The sequence below is a fragment of the Marmota monax genome, unplaced genomic scaffold (genome assembly GCF_021218885.2).
Source record: "Marmota monax isolate L192 unplaced genomic scaffold, Marmota_monax_Labrador192_F-V1.1 WCK01_AAM20220418_F8-fsc00528, whole genome shotgun sequence".
Taxonomy (NCBI): Eukaryota; Metazoa; Chordata; class Mammalia; order Rodentia; family Sciuridae; genus Marmota; species Marmota monax.
This window is the reverse complement of record NW_026694026.1, coordinates 244,621-263,752: the sequence shown is the minus strand read 5'-3', so window position 1 is coordinate 263,752 and position 19,132 is coordinate 244,621. Positions and strand designations below refer to the sequence as shown.

Here is a 19,132-nt window from a genome sequence, read left to right as displayed (position 1 = left end):
ATGCCCACCAGATCTTTAAAACAGCTCTGTGAAAGAGGCACAGTGGTGTACTCATGTAATCCCAGTGGCTCAAGAGGCTGAGGCAGGAGAATAAGAATTCAAAGCCAACCTCAGCAAAAGCAAGATGCTAAGCAACTCAGTAAGACCCTGTCTCTAAATAAAATACGAAATAGAGCTGGAGAGGTGGCTCAGTGGTTGAGTACCCTGAGTTCAAACACGGGGAAAAAAAAGTCTCTGTGAGATGGTCAGGGCTATGGTACTGTGGTCTCTACTCCACTGAGGAAGAGAGCAAGGCTCTAAGAGATGCAGTTAGTGCCCAGCGCAGACTCTCACAGCAGAGAGTTGACTGATCCAATCAAAACTATATCCCCTCCAAATTTAGCCAACTTTTTATCTTTTTATGGAAAAGAAAGTATAAAAATAGAAACTGCAGTTATATAACCAAAATAAATAAATAAACTCCGATGTCTTTGCCAACTGGTGAAAACCTTTCAGTTTAAGAACCTTTTCTGCCTAGAAAAGTCAACTTTAAGTATCCTTTCCAGATGCGTGGATAGGGGAACCATTTGGTTCCCCTACTTTCTCTGCTGAAGGAAATGACAGTCACTATATTGCCAGATGAATCAGATGTTAATCTTTCCACATTGTCCTTTTCGCAAAGCACCTTGGCCCTATATACTCACCAAACCCTTACACAGCAAAAATGCTGCTTCACCTTTGCTCCGTATGGCTGAGTTTCAAAGTATCACTGAACTGCAATGACGGGTTACAAATCTACTGCTTTGCTTAAGCTGAACTGCTGCTAATCCTCCCAAACAGATGAAAAACTCTCCCATTCTGAAAATAAAACTGGAAAAGATATTCCACAACAGCAAGTGGATGAAGGCTATTTGGAAAAGAAGTGATTTTTTTTCAATATCCATTCCACTTGCATATATATATATATATATTTAGATGTTGATGGAACTTTATTTTATTCATTTATTTATATGCAGTGCTGAGAATTAAACCCAGTGCCTCACACATGCTAGGCAAATGCTCTTCCCCTGAGCCACAACCCTAGCCCCTCCACTTGCTTATTTTAAACTACCTACAGGTCCTATTTTATGTCCTCAAAAATTATTAACAGCTAACATTTATTGAGCGCCATTTAAGTACTCTTTACACATAAAAGATGTAAAAATGGGGCTCATCCTTTCCTACTAGTGGCCTAGGCATGAAGACAGTAAATATTCAATAGCAAATTAAGTTGTAGAACAGATCTCCCCAGAAGGACCACAAAACAGGATTTAGTTGAAAACTTGTTACCAAACTATGACTCCTTTAGTCAAGCCAAATGCAGTCATGTGTCATTTAACAACAGGACTGTGTTCTGAGAAACTGGCCATCAGTTTGTTTCATCATTGACCAAATAGCACGGTGTGTACTTACACAAACTCAGATGATAGAGGTCAATCACTCCACATGGCTTCTTGATATAATCAAGAGCCATGGTAAATGTGGGTTGTATGAAGCTGCTGCCAGTGTAACAGCACATTTTAATAAGTAGGAGTATACTCTAAAATAAAAATGGCATAGTAAATACATAAACCTGTAATATAGTCATTTATTATCATTATCATGCATTATGGACTGCACGTGATCATACATGCTATGCTCTTTATAACAGGCAATGCCGTAGGCTTGTTTACACAACAAACTTGTGAGTAATGCCTTGCCCTAGAATGTCGTCAGCAACAGCAGTTTTTAGTTCCTTTATAACTTATGGGACCCCATGGTCTAAGCAGTCCATGGTGGAGGGAAACGTCATTATGGAGTGCATGCTTGCCTGCCAAAGAATTCAAACTGAGAAAACGTTTTTGAAGAAAACCTATTTGAAAAGAGGTGCTCTAAGGTTCCTTTTGCACAAAGGCCAAAGGGGTATGGTGGGCAGGTTTCCTGCTTCATCTCAGGTCAAGAAAGTTTTGCCCGGAGCTGTACAGAGCTTGTTACATGTCCCTTGCCAGGAAAATGCACAGCAGACTGTTGTATAACTTGCACCCCAAGAATCTACAAGGCAAGGGAGAAGGATAGACCAGCGGTGTCATTATCAGGGTGAAGGAGAGTTGTTGCTGCTCTCAGATCAGCCTGTGCTCCCTGTTTGTCAGGACAAAGAATCCATCCACGTCTGGACCATGAGTGAGGGGGCCTGCTTGAAGCCCCCTTAAACCTTGGAACAATGGGTTTAAACTGAAGGTAGAAGCAACCAGAAGAAAATGCATTGCCCTCAACATGGGAAGTGTGGTTGAATGCCATGGTGGGGGACATTCCACACCTTTACACATCTGCCAAGACAGATAGTGGAAAGCCATCTTCAACAGACCAGGTAAGTAAGGATTCACCACTACCATACCTCCTTCTTACCTTTCCTCTCACCTCACTGATGAGAAACCAGGTTTATCTGATTGGGAGAACAAGACTGGAGGGTTAATATGAAAGAGAAGAAGACAATCATGTCCCAAATCTGGCTTCTCATTAGAAGAACCAGGAAAACTAGGTGAAACTGGAAGCTTTTATTATTATATGGGATGTGACATCTTAAATGTCACAATGAGATTGTGCTTTGCAACTTAATGTAGTTTTAGAACCATTTAAAGATAATCAGAAATGTTAGGGAACCACCTGATTATTTATTCATGGGCAGAGAAATATCTTCCAGTGAATAAATTTCAAATGGGCAATGAGAAACAAAATAAGGTTCCCTTTTTATTATAACCTTATGTCTTGTTTATATAACGTGTTGGTCATATGTTAATTATTATTGTATTTGATCCTCACAGCAACTCAATGAGGCAGACCTATGATTATTTCTATTTTTACAGATAAGGATATAAGGCAAATAGAGGTTAAGAATCTTATCTAAAGCCACACAATCAATACAAGGTGAACTGGAATTTGACTACTCTTAATAGCCATCTTACACCTGCTTCATGGTAACCTCAAAGAATAAAAATCTGTAAATATTGGACAACAGTTTTAATATACTGTCTGTCTTTGTTCTATGTTCTAGAGAAATTCCCTACAATTCTGCACTTGTTTTCTTATAAGACTGCTCTTCTTTGCAGGATCATAATACTGTGAAATTAGATGGTTCTTTGTCAACTTTAGAGCAACCTAGCATCAAGTAAATAATGTATGTTCACAATATTTCTCTATGATAAAGAGCACAGATACCATTATTATTCCCTTATACAGATGGGAAATCTGTACCAGTCATTGTTCTTTCAGGAAAACTGAAAGCAGAGAGAAAATTAATTCAGGGAATGTTAACAAAGGTGTTTGTTTTAGTCAGTTTTGTGTTGCTGTGACCAAAAGACCTGAGAATAACTACTTAGAGGAAGAAAAGCTTAATTTAGCTTATGGAAATTTCAGAGGTTTAGTCCATAGTTGGTGGATTCCATAGCTCTGGGCCCAAAGTGAGGCAGAACAACATGGTGGAGGGGTGGCAGAGGGAAGCAGATCAGAACATGGTAATCAGGAAACAGGAAGCGGGTGGTGAGGAGAGCTCTCTGCTCACCATGACAAACTATAAGCCCTAGAAGTACATCTCCAGTAACCTATTCCTTCAGCCACACCCTACATGCCTACAGTTACCAACAAGCTAATCCACATCAATGGATCAATCCACTGATTGAGTTCTAGCTCTCATAATCCAATCATTTCACCTCTGAACATCCTTGCATTATCTCACACATGAGCTCATAGTTAAACCATACCATATCTAAACCATAACAATTTTGGCAAAGCTGGAAAGGCAAAATGAAGAATGGGGTTGCTACCCAGAGGTCAGAAGCTGCTACAGTCCCAGGGCTGGAGCCACTGTGTATCTGGAGACACTGACCCATGGGAACCTCGGATGCTCTTTGGGCCCCCTGTTGTATGCATTTGCTGGTGCTGCCACTGATGTAGGCCAGAGCAGGAAGAACCACTGCAAGATCTTCCCCTGAAGCAAGGGAATATGGGGAATGGTACAAAGGAAAGCAGAAAAGGGTGGGAGTGAGGACCCCTGTCCAGCATGGACCCAAGCAGAGGATCAATAATTACTCAGGTTAGTGGTAATCAAGACCAGAAGACAGGTCAGACATTAGGAGTCTCCAACACATTCCTTCATTTCTGACACCAACTGCCAGTTCAAGGGTCCTCAAGACGACAAATAGTTTGTATAATTTGTTACAAGAACTCAAAAGAACTCACTGAAAGCTGATATATTCACAGTTATGGTTTATCATAGTTAAAAAGAACAGATTTGAATCAACCACGGGAAGAGGCATGTGGGGCAGAGTCCAGGAGAGTTCCAAGTGCAAAGCTATCCCAGGCATGAATGCTATTCGCTCCTCCCAGCAATGGTGTGTAACAATTCATCTGAATGTTACCAACCAACCAGGAAGGTCACTCAAGCCCTGAAGTACTGAGTTTTTAATTGGGGCTCAGTGACGTAGATATGGTTAGCAACATGCATGGTTTAACTTAGTTCCCAGTTCTTTCAAAGTTCAATCTGATACCATTGTGACACAGAGCTCTCACTGTACAGGATGCTATTAGTACAGCCTATCTACTTGGACCAAGGCCCCCAGTAAATTATTAGTCAGGACATTCTTCCCAGGATCTGAAGGCCAAGGCCAGACCTGTTTTTGGACAAGGTTAATACTGTACTGGACACCAGGTCTTCTTCCTGATGGTCCTTTCATTAGTCCAGTTCTTTATTTGGTCCTCAAAGCCATGTTATAGTATAACCTGGTGTGTTAGTTTCTACCACTGTGACAAAATGCCTGAGATAGAACTTTAAATCTTTTTTTGGCTCATGGCTTTGGAGGTTCCAATCCCTGATCAGCTTACTGTGTTGCATTTATGTCTGTGGTGAAGCAGAATGTCATGGTCAGGAGTATGTGATAGGAAAAAAACTGCTCACCTTGTGGCCATTAGGAAGCAAAAAGAGAAGGAGAAAGGGTCTGGAGTTCCAGTATCCCCTTTGAGGGCACACCCCCAATGACCTAACTTCCTCTCCCTAGGCCCCACCTCCTAAAGAGTCCACTCTCTCTCCATAGCACCATCAGCTGGGCACCAGGCTTTCAACATATGCGCCTTTGGGGGACAATTTAATATTTAAACCACAGTACCTAGGATGCAAAAATGTATTTAAAATAATTTCATCATTTTTACAGAGTATACCAAAAGTAATTTCACTTATGAAATGCATTTTATGAAGCAGAAGGACTGCAAATTTGAGGCCAACCTCAGCAACTTGGCAAAGTCCTAATCAACTTAGTGAGACCATGTCTCAAGATAAAAAAATAGAAGGGGCTGGGTACATGGCGCAGTGGTTAAGCAACCCTGGGTTTATTTAATTCCTGATACCAAAAAAAGAATTACAAAGTGAAAAAGTGAAATAAAATGTTTAAAAATGATTAGAGTTTATTTTATACACTCCTTAGTAATATTTAAAATACATAGACATATTTAGATTCTCCACATTTGACCATAACATGTTATTAATTTAAATGAATTATATAGCAAAAAATAAATTAGAAACAAATTAATTCAAGAGTAATTTGTATAGTATATTATTTTAGGATCAAATGTATATTAAAATCTAGATTAAAATTTAAAATTATGTGCTATGGCAAAAACAAGCTGAGTGCTACAGATTTAATGTCTTGAGTATGTTCATAAAAAAATTGATTTATTACAATTTCCATTTTTTATTTCTATGATGAATACAGAGAAATTATTTTAAACTTCTAAATACAGGTATTTCTGTTCAAACAACATATTTCAGGTAGGAATAAATGTTTAGATTCAAAGGAAGAGTCAAGTTAGATTTAATTGACATATTTTCCTTCTCTTAATATCAGTTTTAAAGTACTAGAGGTGTTTTACTAGGCTATGTGAAACTTCTATTGAAATGAAAATTATATGTAGATATGCAATGGTCTCCTTAAAGTGAATTTGTATAATTATTATCATTTTAATAGCCTTCAACAAGTTGTTGGAGATACATACACATACACACATATATAAATATATATGTGTGTGTGTGTGTATATATACACACACACACACAAATATATATATATATATATATATATATATATATATATATATATACACACACACATATATATATATTTCCTTGTAGGGTTATGCACTCTCCTGGATTGTATCTCCAAATTCCTTGAATATTTACAAAACCCTGATTAAGGCATTCCCACCCTAGAGCTATGAACTAATTTATGTGATTAAAATTGAGCAACTGACATGACATGCTCTAACTCAAGAAAAGGACAGAGTAGAAATCCAGTGTAATTATTTTGGGGAAAATAAGACTCAAAATTTCAGGAATGCTTTAAGGAAGTGGGGCCAAATTTCCTTCTGTTTTGTAAAAGTTTTTGTTAGTACATATTAATTATTTAGCATAGTGACTTTCATTGTGGCATATTAGTACAGGCGTATAACATATTTTCATCAATTCTATTCTCCCCTATCATTGTCTACCCATTCCCTTCTCTTTCCCATCCACCATCTCCTTTCTCTTCTCTAATAGTCTTCCTTCTACATTCATGTCATCTTCCCCACCCCCAGATTCCACATATGAGAGAAAATGTGTGGTACTTGCTGAATTTGACTTTGGTCAGGTAACATGATGACCACCTCCAGTTCTAACCATTTTATGATTTCATTCTTTTTTATTGCTGAATAATATTCCACTGTGTATATATATACCATAGTATCTTTTTTCATCTGTTGATGGGCATTGTAGGCTGATCCCACAACTTTACTATTGTGAGTTGTGCCATGATAGACATGGGTATGCAGGTATCTCTATAGTATGTTGATTTTAAGACCCACATTTCATAACATCATTTCCTTTTACTTCCACTAGTGAAAACACAGCTACATGGCCATACTTAGCTATAAAGAAGATTAGAAAGTCGAGTTTTTAGCTGGTTTGGCATTTTCCAAATAAAGAAGGGGAACATGGATTTGGGGTGACACCTAGCTCTCTCCAGTGCTGTATGGTAATCAGGAAACAACATGGAAGCTTACTGCGCTCAGCAGAGGCTGCCTCGATAGAGTCACGGAATCATTAGCAATCCTACCTGATCTCCATTAATCACCTTGCATTCTCAGTTGATATATACTCAATGTCTCTCAAACTAGACAGAGATATTTGTCATGGTTCACCTCTAAACCTGGACAGTGAAACAGGTACCAGAACACTTTCTTTAAACAGTGGATGTCCACAGGCCTCTAGCTGAGAAATGTTGCCCTAAACCAAACAGGACATGAAACACTGGTGACAACACGGGTACCAGCGCCGACTCCCAGGAGTACACCGCTCTCCTCTATTCCTATCATCTAGCCCAGTCCTCTTCTCACTGTGTCTCCCAGGGGGAGCAACACTGATCTGCAAGGGTCAAAGGCAAGGGCATTTACTTCCACTCTCATAGGGGTCATTCTCTGTTTTTGAGATTTGATCATTTGGAGGATTTGCTTTATCAAGTTTCAAAAGCAGAGGCAGTCATGCCTGTGGCCGTGGCACTGCTCCTGTAGGCATCAGCCCTGAGCAAGGTCTGGGTCTTGGGTTCTGTTTCTAAGCCTGTTCTCCAGCCTTCTCAGTATGAATGGCAGCTCCTGAAAATTCCTTTATTAGATGACTTCCATCTTAAATTATTGGAGTTGGATTCTGTTGCTTGCAATATGATTACTGACAGGTACGGTTTGGGGGGATTAAATGCACTCAGATTTGCTCTCAGGAAGGAGCTCATTCCCTTTTATTACCCCTTGCATTGGGCTTATCACATCAGACTGCCCAAGAGGCTGCACTGGACTTGGCTTAGGGCAAAGGAAGCCCAAGAAGCTTCTCAGCTCTCTGTTGCAGGTACAGCCCAGAGGCCTGTCTCTAGCCTGGCCCGTATTAATTCTTCACATCATTTATTCCAGCACATGACTTTCCAGAGGATTAATAATGACAGCCATCTTTATCTTCTCTTGTTCTTTCTCCTGTCTTAGGAAATGATTTAAGTGATTGAGAGCCTGGCTCTCGCAGCCTGCTCTTTCAGATTTAATACCACAAAACATTTCATCACCTTTGACCAGCCTAGAGGACCACGCATTATATGTGAAGATCCTTGTCGATTTTGTGGGGCCTTTACAGCCAGAAAGTGCTGGCTACACAAGTCTGGAATTAGTATTTATAGAGCATAATGCATAGATACTAGACATGGGACATATTGAGAGAAAAATGAATAAAGCCTCATATGGGTTTTTGTGGAGGAGGATTAACAAGGCAGAGGTTCAAAGTTGGGAATGCCAAAAAACCTGGGGAGAGATCCAATTATGAGCACAAAATCTACTAAATTGCTTCCCCCAGCCTATGTTCAAAGGAGACACTGCCTCAGAATATGAAATCACTTAAAAAGATTTATTGTCTACATTTTCTTCATGGAAGCCAATATAATGTGTATGAATCTTCCAAGTTTTATTCCATTAAATAATAACAATGGTGGTAATGAAATAGCAGTTATCTCCTGATCACTTCCTCTGAAGTGCCAGCTAAGTGATTGCCACAAGAGCTCATACTCTCAACCCTAGTCATAGGCTGGTGTTGTCACTTACCTTCTGTTGCAGATGACACAGAATCATATACAAAACCAGTATTTCAGGACTAACACAATATGGTGGCCCTGACTCTCTTTTCCAGTATCCATATCTATTTAATTATTTTGTAAAAAGTACTTTCTGGTTGCAAAAGGGAAAATTTTCACTCTTCCTTTGTTTCCAGTCACCAGCAGGTGTTCTCCACCCCAAATGTAGGATAGAATGACGAGTCTCTGTTGTTGCTGCTGCTGTTGGGGATTGGACCCAGGGCCTCACTCATGCTAAGCACGTGCTCTACTACTACCACTGAGATGCACCCCCAGACCCTGATGAGCTCTTTAAAATCACTAATAGCAAGTTGGGCACAATTCTGCATGTCTGTAATCATCAGGAAACTGAGGCAGGAGGATCACAAGTTGAAGCCAGCCTCAGCAACTCAGTGAGATCTTGAGGATGTAGCTCAGTGGTGGAGTGCTTGCCTAGTATTTTGTAAAGCCCTGGGTGTAATCTCTAGTCACACACACACACACACACACACACAAATTACCAACACCAAAGTCATATTTTCAGCCAGTTAAGTCAGAATACCACAGGTAGATATCACTATAGAATAAGTTAAGCTCACTGCTATCAAACTAAATGACAATCAGAGAAAGTTTCATTACAGTTTAATTACATTTATTTGAGAGGAGCACAGTCTTACACAGCCTTGCAATGGGGAATACATGTGTCAGAGTAAACTATGAGCAAATTCAAGGAGGTTGGTGAGGCAGGGGAAGTTTTTAAAATAAGAGGATTACAAGAGATATCTTGAAATAATAGTCCTTGGCTATGAAGATCAACAACATGGATGGTGTCAGTCCAAGATTAAACGAACAGTTGTTGGACAGATGTCCTTGTGGAGGTTATTTATTTGTTTATTTATTTGTTTTGTAATGTTGTGATCATCTTTTTGCAAGGCTGTGGTTCTGGCAAAGCCTTTTGTGAGTAGTTCTTATTATCAGGCACACATGCATGAGATCACCTCCTTCACCATCTCCCATGTTTCTTTTTCTTTCTTTCTTTCTTTCTTTCTTTCTTTCTTTCTTTCTTTCTTATTATTTTCTTTTTTGGTTAGAATTGGACAAAAGTAACTCCATTTTAGCCAGGTGTGGTGGCACACACCTATAATCCCAGCAATGTAGGAGGCTGAGGCAGGGGGATCACCAAGTTTCAAGTCAGCCTCAGCAAGTTTGCACCACCCAGTCTCAAAATAAAAAATAAAAAAAGGGCTGGAGATGTAGCTCAGTGGTAAAGCACCCCTGGGTTCAATCCCTAGTAGCAAGAGGGGGAAAAAAGTGACTCTGCTTTGATCTTGACAACTTTCACACCACATGGATGAAGATGGAAAAAGAACAAAAGACTAAACTTGTATTGAAAACGTGGTGGCAAGTTCATGGTTAGAAGAGTATCACTTAGAGGGAGAAGAGCATGGGACCATGCTTTTGGCCTCAGTGAGTGAGCGATTATAAGGAGAGGGTGACGAGTACTGAAACTAATGTCGGGTCATCTGTTTTCCTATTTCATAGCACGACATGCTAGGATGTATATCTTGAGCTCTGAATCTGGAGGGAGAAAACAATCAAGATTTAGGGGTAATTCTCAAAAATAATATATATTTAGTATATATGTATATAGATAAACATATACATACATATATATGTGTGTCATATATATATATATATATATATATATATATATATATATATATATATATACACACATACATGTATAATATTACACAGCTAATATTTGTCAGGGGTAGAGGAGAACACTATGGAAATGGGTCCAGGCATCAGTATATTTTAAAGACTTCCCAAGAGATCCCAAAGTGCAGCCAGGCTTGGGAATAACATCCTACCTCAATCCAGCCTTCCTGCCCTGCGCATGTCCACTCTGCTGTTTGGTGGATGGCATATGGACCTGCTGTGAGATAAGCAGACAAGCCAATGGCACTCAGGCCTGCAGAAGGGATGCTGTGCTCAAGCCGGATTGACATGGCGTCTACAGCCAGGCAGCTGTTTGGAGACAGAGAGGCTGAGACTACTCCATCTCCTTCTCCCCTCTTCATTCACTCGTGTTGGTCACGCATTTGCGTCATCCATGTTATTCCCCATGACTGAGCTCCTAAGGCAGCACCTGGACTTGGCGCCAGCTGCAGCTTCAAAGTGCCTGGAGAAAATTCTGAAGACCTGGCTCTTTTTGTCTATGAATAGACCCGTCATTTCATTCCTCTCCTTCAGTGCCAGGCAATAGGAAGGGACCCTTTCACAAGGTCTCATTATATTCTTTGATTTCTAAGTCAGTCTGATTTTCAGGAACTTTGCCTTCCTTTCTTTGATTCAAATCTCAAGACAATGATCAAAACACACAATGTTCCTGTTAACTCAGAGTTTTATCTCTTACAAGAGTGATTTAAAAGGTAGAAAAGGAGTTGGTGGTATAGCTGGGTGGTGGAGCATTTGCCTAGCATGTGCAGGGCTCTGGGTTTGGTCCCCAGAACGGGGCGGGGGGGGGGGGGGTGTTTTTTTACATGCTATCAAGTAGCACTATTGGCATAAACAGTTTTGCCAAGTTTTTAATATCCCATCAGATATATATGTAGGAAAAACCACCCTATTTATGTTATCTGAGCCCAGAATTTGATCCATTTTATTTATAAATATAAAATATTGTTTACATGATTTCCATACACACTAAATTTCTGTGAATGTGACTACAATGTGAAAGAGAGAAGATTCTACTTTTTATTTTCCCCTTGCTTTAGTATGAGTTGTTGGCCATTTCAGAAAATTCCACAGGTGATTTGGGACATTTTACCTGCCAATATTGAGATGGGAATTTGGTGTAAAGGGGGAGATATACTGAATCTCAAAGAAAGCACCCATGAACCTCAGTAATGCAGAAAATGCCCAAGACGATAGAAATCTCACACCAAACAGGCTGCTGTTTCTCCCTCAGGAAATGGCCCATTGTCCCTTGAATGTGTATTTCTTGCTTTACCCCAAACTTCCCACTCTCCCCACATTCTCCCTTGAATGTGCCCTTGCTTTCCTAAATAAACTTCTATCTATGCCTCTGGCAAGTGATAAAATTCTTTTCCATCACATATGCCAAGAACCTTGCTGGTCCTCAGTCAAGTTCCCCTTCTCTCATAGAACTCTGCAGACCCTTTGTTGGAGACATCTCTTCTCCTGCGACAATATGAGATGCCTGTATTAGTCTTCGTTGTAGTCACTTTCATGGTGATTTTACATATAAGGACAAGCATATGTCTGGTTCTTTATGTCCCCTCTTGTGCCTCTGTATATTATATCATTGTTAATCACTTTCTTTTTATTTCTCCTTTATATTTTAGTTGGGATATTATATCAATTTTTCTTACAAAATTATGCTGGAGGTAATTAATATTGACTGAATCGCATTTGAGGATAATTAAGAAGATGTTACAGAACTTGTCGTGATATGGAAAATAAGCATATGAGATGTTCCACATCATAAGTCAGCAGGAACGTACAAATTAAAGCAACAGAGAGATATTGAGGTAGGTGGACTCTCCAGGAGACAGTGAGAAAGACACCATAGCAGGGGAAGACCCAGATCCAAGAGCATGACCATCCATGCTTGTCTCTTTTGCCAGATGAACAAAACCTCCAGTGCATGTTTATACCCAATCGATTAGAACAAAAACAAAATCAATAAATGTCACCAGATTCAAAGACTTACACAATGTGTCCGCAACTGATTTATGACTAGAATGCTTAACCTAGCAGAAACATTCTGAACCCCAAATATGAATGGGATTTGATTTTCACAAAAGCTGGCTTAGGAACCTGCACATTTCTTCCCCAGAAAAAAATATATATCAAGGAAGCCCAACCCTCACATGTCACTTGTCTTTTCTTCTCTTGATAAGTGAGGGGCCTCCATACCCTTCTTTGGGGATGCATATACCTTTGTTACCATAATTTATAATATATATAATTTTTTACTTATACCTTGCTTTCAATGTGTCCTGAAATTGCTTTCAATGGTGTAAGGCCAGAACCTGCCCTGACCAAGCTAAGGTCCCAATTCCCCCTTGGAGGGACTTCCTTGAACCCTTATCTTATGACAATACTACTACATGACTATTAGAAAGGCCCAAATCTAAAGCATTGACAGCATCAAATGCTGACCAGGATATGGAGCAACAGGAACTCTCATTCAGTGCTACCAGGAATGCAAAATGGTACAGCCACTTAGGCAGTTTCTCATAAACTAATCATGCTCTTACCAATATAATCCAGCAATGATGTTCCTTGTATTTTCCAGATGAATTAAAAATTTACTTGTACATAAAAATGTGTGGGTGTTTGTAGCAGCCTTCTTCATAATTGAGAAGTATTGGCTACAACCAAGATACCTTTGAATAAGTGAGTAGACAAATAAACTGTGGTACATCCAGGCAGTGGAATATTATTCAGTACTAAAAGTAATGAGCTTTTAAGTCATGAAAACATGTAGATAAGAGGGAAATTTAAACACATGTTATTAAGTAAAGGAAGCCAATCTGAAAAGACTACATACCATATGATTCTATATGACATTCTGGAAAAAGGAAAACCTTAGAGACAAGTAAGAAGATCGTGTTTACCAGACAACAGGGGAAAGGGAGGAAATGAATAAACAGCGCAAAGTGATTTTAAGACAATGAACCCTAAAGACAGAGTGAATCCTAAGGTAAGCTGTGGACTTCCGTGTGTAATGATGCGTCAATACAGGGGCATTGATTGCAACAAGGTATCATACCACTCTGATGGAGGAAGCTATGAATGTGTGGAGGCAGGGGGTACATGGGAAATCTCTTTCCACTCAATTTTTCTGTGAACTGCTCTAAAAATTAGACCTTTTTCAATAAACCATACATTTGTTGCTGATTTTTTTTTTTAATAAAAAGTGAGCATTGGGCCAGACACGGTGGCACATGCTTGTAATCCTAGTGGCTCAGGAGGCTGAGGCAGGAGGATCACAAGTTCAAAGCCAGCCTCAGCAAAACTGAGGCTAAGCAACTCAGTGAGACTCTGTCTCTAAAGAAAATGCAAAATCCTGCTGGGATGTGGCTCAGTGGTTGAGTGCCCCTGAGTTCAATCCCCAGTAAACCCCCACCACCACCAAAAACAAAAGTGATCATGGGTCTGATAGACTTGAGAACTCTTCCTTTAGAAGAAAATGAAGCCTGACTTTTTAGGCTGAATCCAAAGGAATTAACTAATATAAGAACTTAAACTTCAAAGAGTAAAGTTCACAGGTTTTTTTCCAAATACCTGCTCTGAATTACAAAGTTTCAGAATAAATGTAGTACTATATGTATAAGACATAGCCATTTATTCTGAAACTATGTCTTGTACATGATACAATTATGTAATTATATATGCATTCCACATTATATACACTGTGTATGCATTCATACTACTAAGGATAATGCAACTCTGAATTCCAGTTATTTCCTTCTAACCCAATGAGAAGAGCATATGTCAGTTTTTTTTTTTTTTCAGTCAAGATAGTACACAGTAAGTAGAACTTCATCATGAGAGCATCATTGTCATACACACAGGATTTTCTTTAGGCTTCCTAATCAGGCCCTCCCTTCTCAAGCCTAAAAGTCCTGCCAGTGATCACAGCACCTGGCTTGCTTGGGAGGTTTCATCCTGGACCTTGGTGGAGGCCTGATCTTGTTTTGCTGCAGTTGCTATAGGAGCAGTCCCTGTTGCAGGGACAACTCCATCCCTAAACAAATATATGCAAAGGGCTGAGAAGCAGATTTTAGCCTTCACTGCTTTAGACATCAAGGAATGAAAACAATCTGTACAATCCAAACAGAATAAATCCCAATGCCCCCAAGGGAAGTGGGTGTTTATTTTTAGGCTTTAAGCACCAGGACCCAGCTTCACCACTGGCCGACCTAGCACTGTGAGCGAGTCTGTAGAATGGCCAGGAGCTGGGCCAGCGGAGGTGCAAATGCAAACCAGCCTGGCTGGGAGCCTCTCATCCTGGGGGGCCTCTCTTCCTGCGGCAGGGGCATCTGCTTCAGCAGGGTTAAGCCAGGGTGGTCGTTGGCCCAGAGGTGTCCAAGCTGCAAAAAGTGCTGGAATGCAGACTCCTTGCTCAGCGTCTTGGTCACCCTTGGTGTCCAGGCACTGGAGCCCGGAGGTGCCACGGGATTGGGCCGAAATGGTGGCGTATACCGGGCTGGGACAGGGCCTGAAGCGGTCCTCATCTCCTGTGGTGCCCTCCACCCAGGTGGGAAACAAATTGCGCCTGCCTGGCCGGCCCAGGTAGAGAAGGGTGCGCCAGGTCCTCAGCCAGCCCAAATCTCTCCCCCGAGAACCTAGAAGAGTGTGGACCAGCCCCAAGTCCCGGTGCAAATGGGGCTGAGGGAAGGCATCCCCGTCCCTTGCCTTAAAAATTTATGGCCTAAAGCATCATAATCCTGCCTTAGTTTTGAAATGATAGTTTTGAATATCAGCATACTATTATGAGCACATACTTTTACAAAATGGACTATCTTTTTAGGGCAGCTTTAAGTTTACCAAAAAAATGACCAGAAAGTCCAGAGAGTTCCTGTATACCTAACTCCTTTTTGTGCAGTTTCTCTAGTATATTTGTCAGTACTGATGAACCAATATTCATACATTAGTATTAACCAGATCCAGGATATAAATTAGGATTCACTGTTTTGTACAGTTGTAAGAATTTTGACAAATGCATAACGGTCATACATCCCTAGTAACCACAGTTCCAATCAGAGCTTCTCACATAGTTCTAGAAGAAAAAACTCTTTTTTGGTGCCCTTTAACTTTCCCATGAACTAATGGCACAAAAACTGATTAAAAAAAAAATTCTAGGTACTTTCCTCGGGTTTCTGTACTACCAATTGCATCTACAATATTTGGGAAAATAGATATAAGACCTAGTACAAGTTCCCAAACTTTATTAGGGTAAATAGTAACCATAAAAGGTTAGAAAACATATCCAAATACCCAACATTTCCATGTGGGAAGCCCAGTGACAAAAACCACTCCCTCTCACAAAATGTGGCTTTTGCGATGATAATGTGCAATGGAAATGTATTTTATAGAATAAAATGTTAATGTTTTTATACTGGGTCTTTGAGCCACTGGGAGGCTTTTATCTCCCTTTCAAAAATCTTGTGGATTACCTAAGTTTGAACATCACAGTGTCATTTATTAGACACAGAATCTCATCTAAATTATCTGCTCTAAGTGAATGGAGGACTGTTGGGTTGATCCAGTTGACAGATGTCTTTCTTTCACAGAGTGGACTTTGCTCTTTATACATCTGAGATATGAGCAAAATCATGGTTTGATGAGAGATTTGTTTATATAAGAAATTTCCCCTGAGAAATTCCATTCATTTTTTTGTTAGCCTGTTTCACTAGACTCTGGAGCATCCACTAAGGAAAAACATGGGAAGGAGAATGGGAAAAAAGCTAAACCAAAGGACACTAGGAAATAGAAAACATCTAGGGGTAGAATAGCTTTCATTTAATACAAATGAAACATTACTAACTCATTTATCTACACTGTACAAACAAAGTGTATTATTAGAGGTTAACGGTCATCTTTTTTTCTTCCCTAGTCATCTAGCATTGTTATCAGCAAATGGTCACATTTGTTCTATTTCTGACCAGAAAGATATAATGTAAGGGAACATAAGTGGGAAAATTACTAAGGTGTCTCATCAATTATCTGTAAAACCCCTAAACCTACACATGCCATAAGGATTAGAGCCAAAGGGAAGTGGTGTAGTGATAAAGGATCCAATAAGATTACTAGATTCCTATATTCAGTATATTAGAGGAAACAATTTTCCAGGGCCAGATCCCCTATAAGTAAATTACCAAACATCACTTATTACTTGGCCAAACGTTTGATCACTATCTAGGTTACAGTTTGCTATAAAACTTACACAAGCACCTAAGTCACTGAACCACTTCTATGTAAGTACAAGCAGGCTATTCGTTGGCACGGAAGGTATTCCGCAGCCCTGAGATTTTGATAGTCTTGAGTTTTCCCAGAACATATGTGCGCTCAATAAATATTGTCCCCAGAGGTCAGCTAACCAGCAACTCTCAGTGTGCGCAGAGCACTGCAGCAATTTTCCCTGATGAGCTCAAGTGACTTAAAGATTTGTTGCCACTTCTTATTTTTAAATATCTTCAGGATCTTCAGGTCTATGACTCCTGCATTCATACAAGGATATGCACACAAGGTCGGGTGAGCAAAATCAATCTCCTCCCCTTTGTTAACTTGATTAGTAGGCTGCTACAACCAAATGCATGTTAAATTTCTGTGTCCCCTGGAAGGAAATAGACTAGTAGGGAAAAAATATTCCTAATATTACTTTATTTCACTATATATATTTTTGTTTGCTTGCTTGCTTGTCTCTTTTGTTATTTTGTTAGTCAAGAAAGAAAACTAATTTCAAGAGCCTTGCATGGTGGCTTTTCTCTTGCTATTTATACCTATTAAGTGAATTTTACACATCTATTTATGTTATTGAACTATAATTTATACAAAGTTATGCTGTGTTATTTATTTATACATACTGGGGATTGAACCCAGGGGCATTTAACCACTGAGCCACATGCCCAGCCCTTTTTATATTTTATTTAGAGACAGGGTCTCGCTGAGTTGCTGAGGCTGGATTTGACTTTGTGATCCTCCTGTCTCAGCCTCCCCACCCCCCTGAGATTGCAGGCATGTGCCACCATACTGGGCTGTTGTATTTTCTATGTGACTATTTTGAAACTTATTTTGTTATTTAACATTCCATTGAGCATCAGAAATGTGACACATACCAGCTTATTTGAATTTGGATATAATTTCTGATGATCATCTTTCAACTACTTCATTGTTTTATTAAGCAGTTTGAAAGGCCTATTTGTACACTTTAAAATTCTCTACAGTAATCTGGCCATTTTCTTTTCAACTTGGCAATAAAAGTGCAGAAAGGGGTTGGATATTAACAGAAAATGTCTTAAGAAATTGGGAACAATTGGTTCACTTACATCCTTACACTTTTCATTTGCAGGGAGAGTAATGAAGTCCTGTCCTTATAGTCAAAAGGCCCTCCAGCTGTGTCCTTCTGTACATGTGAATCACATCCTCTGAGTGTCCTATTGGAGGGGTTGCATTGCAGTGATGTGTTTATGAATTCTACAGAATTCCTTATAAAACATGAACAAGGGGGCTGAGGCTGTAGCTCAGTGGTAAAGTGCTTGCCTTGTATGTGTGAGACACTGGGTTCAATCTTCAGCACCACATAAAAATAAATAAAGACACTGTGTGTTCATCTACAACTAAATACACATTAAAGAAAAAACATGAACAAGTAAATTTGGTGAGATTCTTTTCATCTACAGTAGGATCTAACTCATAAAAGAAAGTAATTAAGAATTCCAACAAAGATAGAAAGAGCCTATTCCTTGCCACCCACCCTCTCAACAGAGAGGTGAGCTTCGATCAGGCTTTCTTCTGGTGACCCCCTAGAACTGCCTGCGAGGCTTAAGGAAGAGAGGTAACTCATTAATTTTGAGCAGAGTCAGAGCACATGCCCAGTCATCAGGGGACAAGCAAGGCCAGAGGGGAGAGGATAGCACCTACTGGGATTTTAGGCAAGCTGGGTTTCTTTTCCTTAGCTGTTGCTACAGTTTAGATCTGAAATGTCCACCAAAGACTCAGTCCCCAGTTTGGTGTTACAGGGAGGTGGTAGAACCTTTAAAGGGTGGGGACCTGGTGGGAGGTCTTAGGTTATTGGAAGTGTGTCCTTGACACAGACTGTGGGACCCTGATTTCTTTCTCTTTCATACTCCTTCATTTTTAGCCATGAGGTGAGCAGCTTTTTCCACCACAGAGTCCCACCGTGTTGTGCTACCCCACCACAAACAAAGCAATGGCGTCAACCAGTCATCGATTAAAACTTACAAAATTGTGAGCCAAGATAAACCTTTTCTTTTCCTTTTTTAAAAAAATTTGTTATAATATATTCATACATTCACACAATAAAACAGTATAATTTGATCAATTTCATTCTCCAGTCCCTCCCCTTCCTTTCCCTCCCCCCATTCCCCTTTTTCTATTTTTTTTTTTTGTCGTTGTTGTTCTAATTAGTTATACATGGCATTGGAGTACATTTTGACACATTGTACATATGGTAAACCTTGTGTGTGTGTGTGTGTGTGTGTGTGTGTTTTGCTGGGGGTTAGAACCCAGGGCCTGGTGAATGCAAGACAAATGCTCTACCAACTGAGTTATATCCCCAGCCCAACCTGTTCTTTTTGTAAGTTGATTTATCTCAGGTATTTGTTATAGTAACAGAATCCTAACACAGCTGTAAATGAAGATATTTTCCAGATTAAGAAAAATATGCACAATTCAATAACCTCATTGTC

At 39.8% G+C, this 19,132-nt stretch overlaps 1 long non-coding RNA gene across 1 annotated transcript; it reads left to right on the top strand.

Annotated features, from left to right (window-relative positions):
* The first annotated feature begins 1,778 nt into the window (after nucleotides 1–1,778).
* LOC124106460 (uncharacterized) lies at nucleotides 1,779–18,770 on the top strand. Its single transcript, XR_006856077.2, has 2 exons — nucleotides 1,779–2,365; nucleotides 12,035–18,770. It is a non-coding gene; the product is annotated as an uncharacterized LOC124106460 (long non-coding RNA).
* The last annotated feature ends 362 nt before the right edge of the window (nucleotides 18,771–19,132 follow it).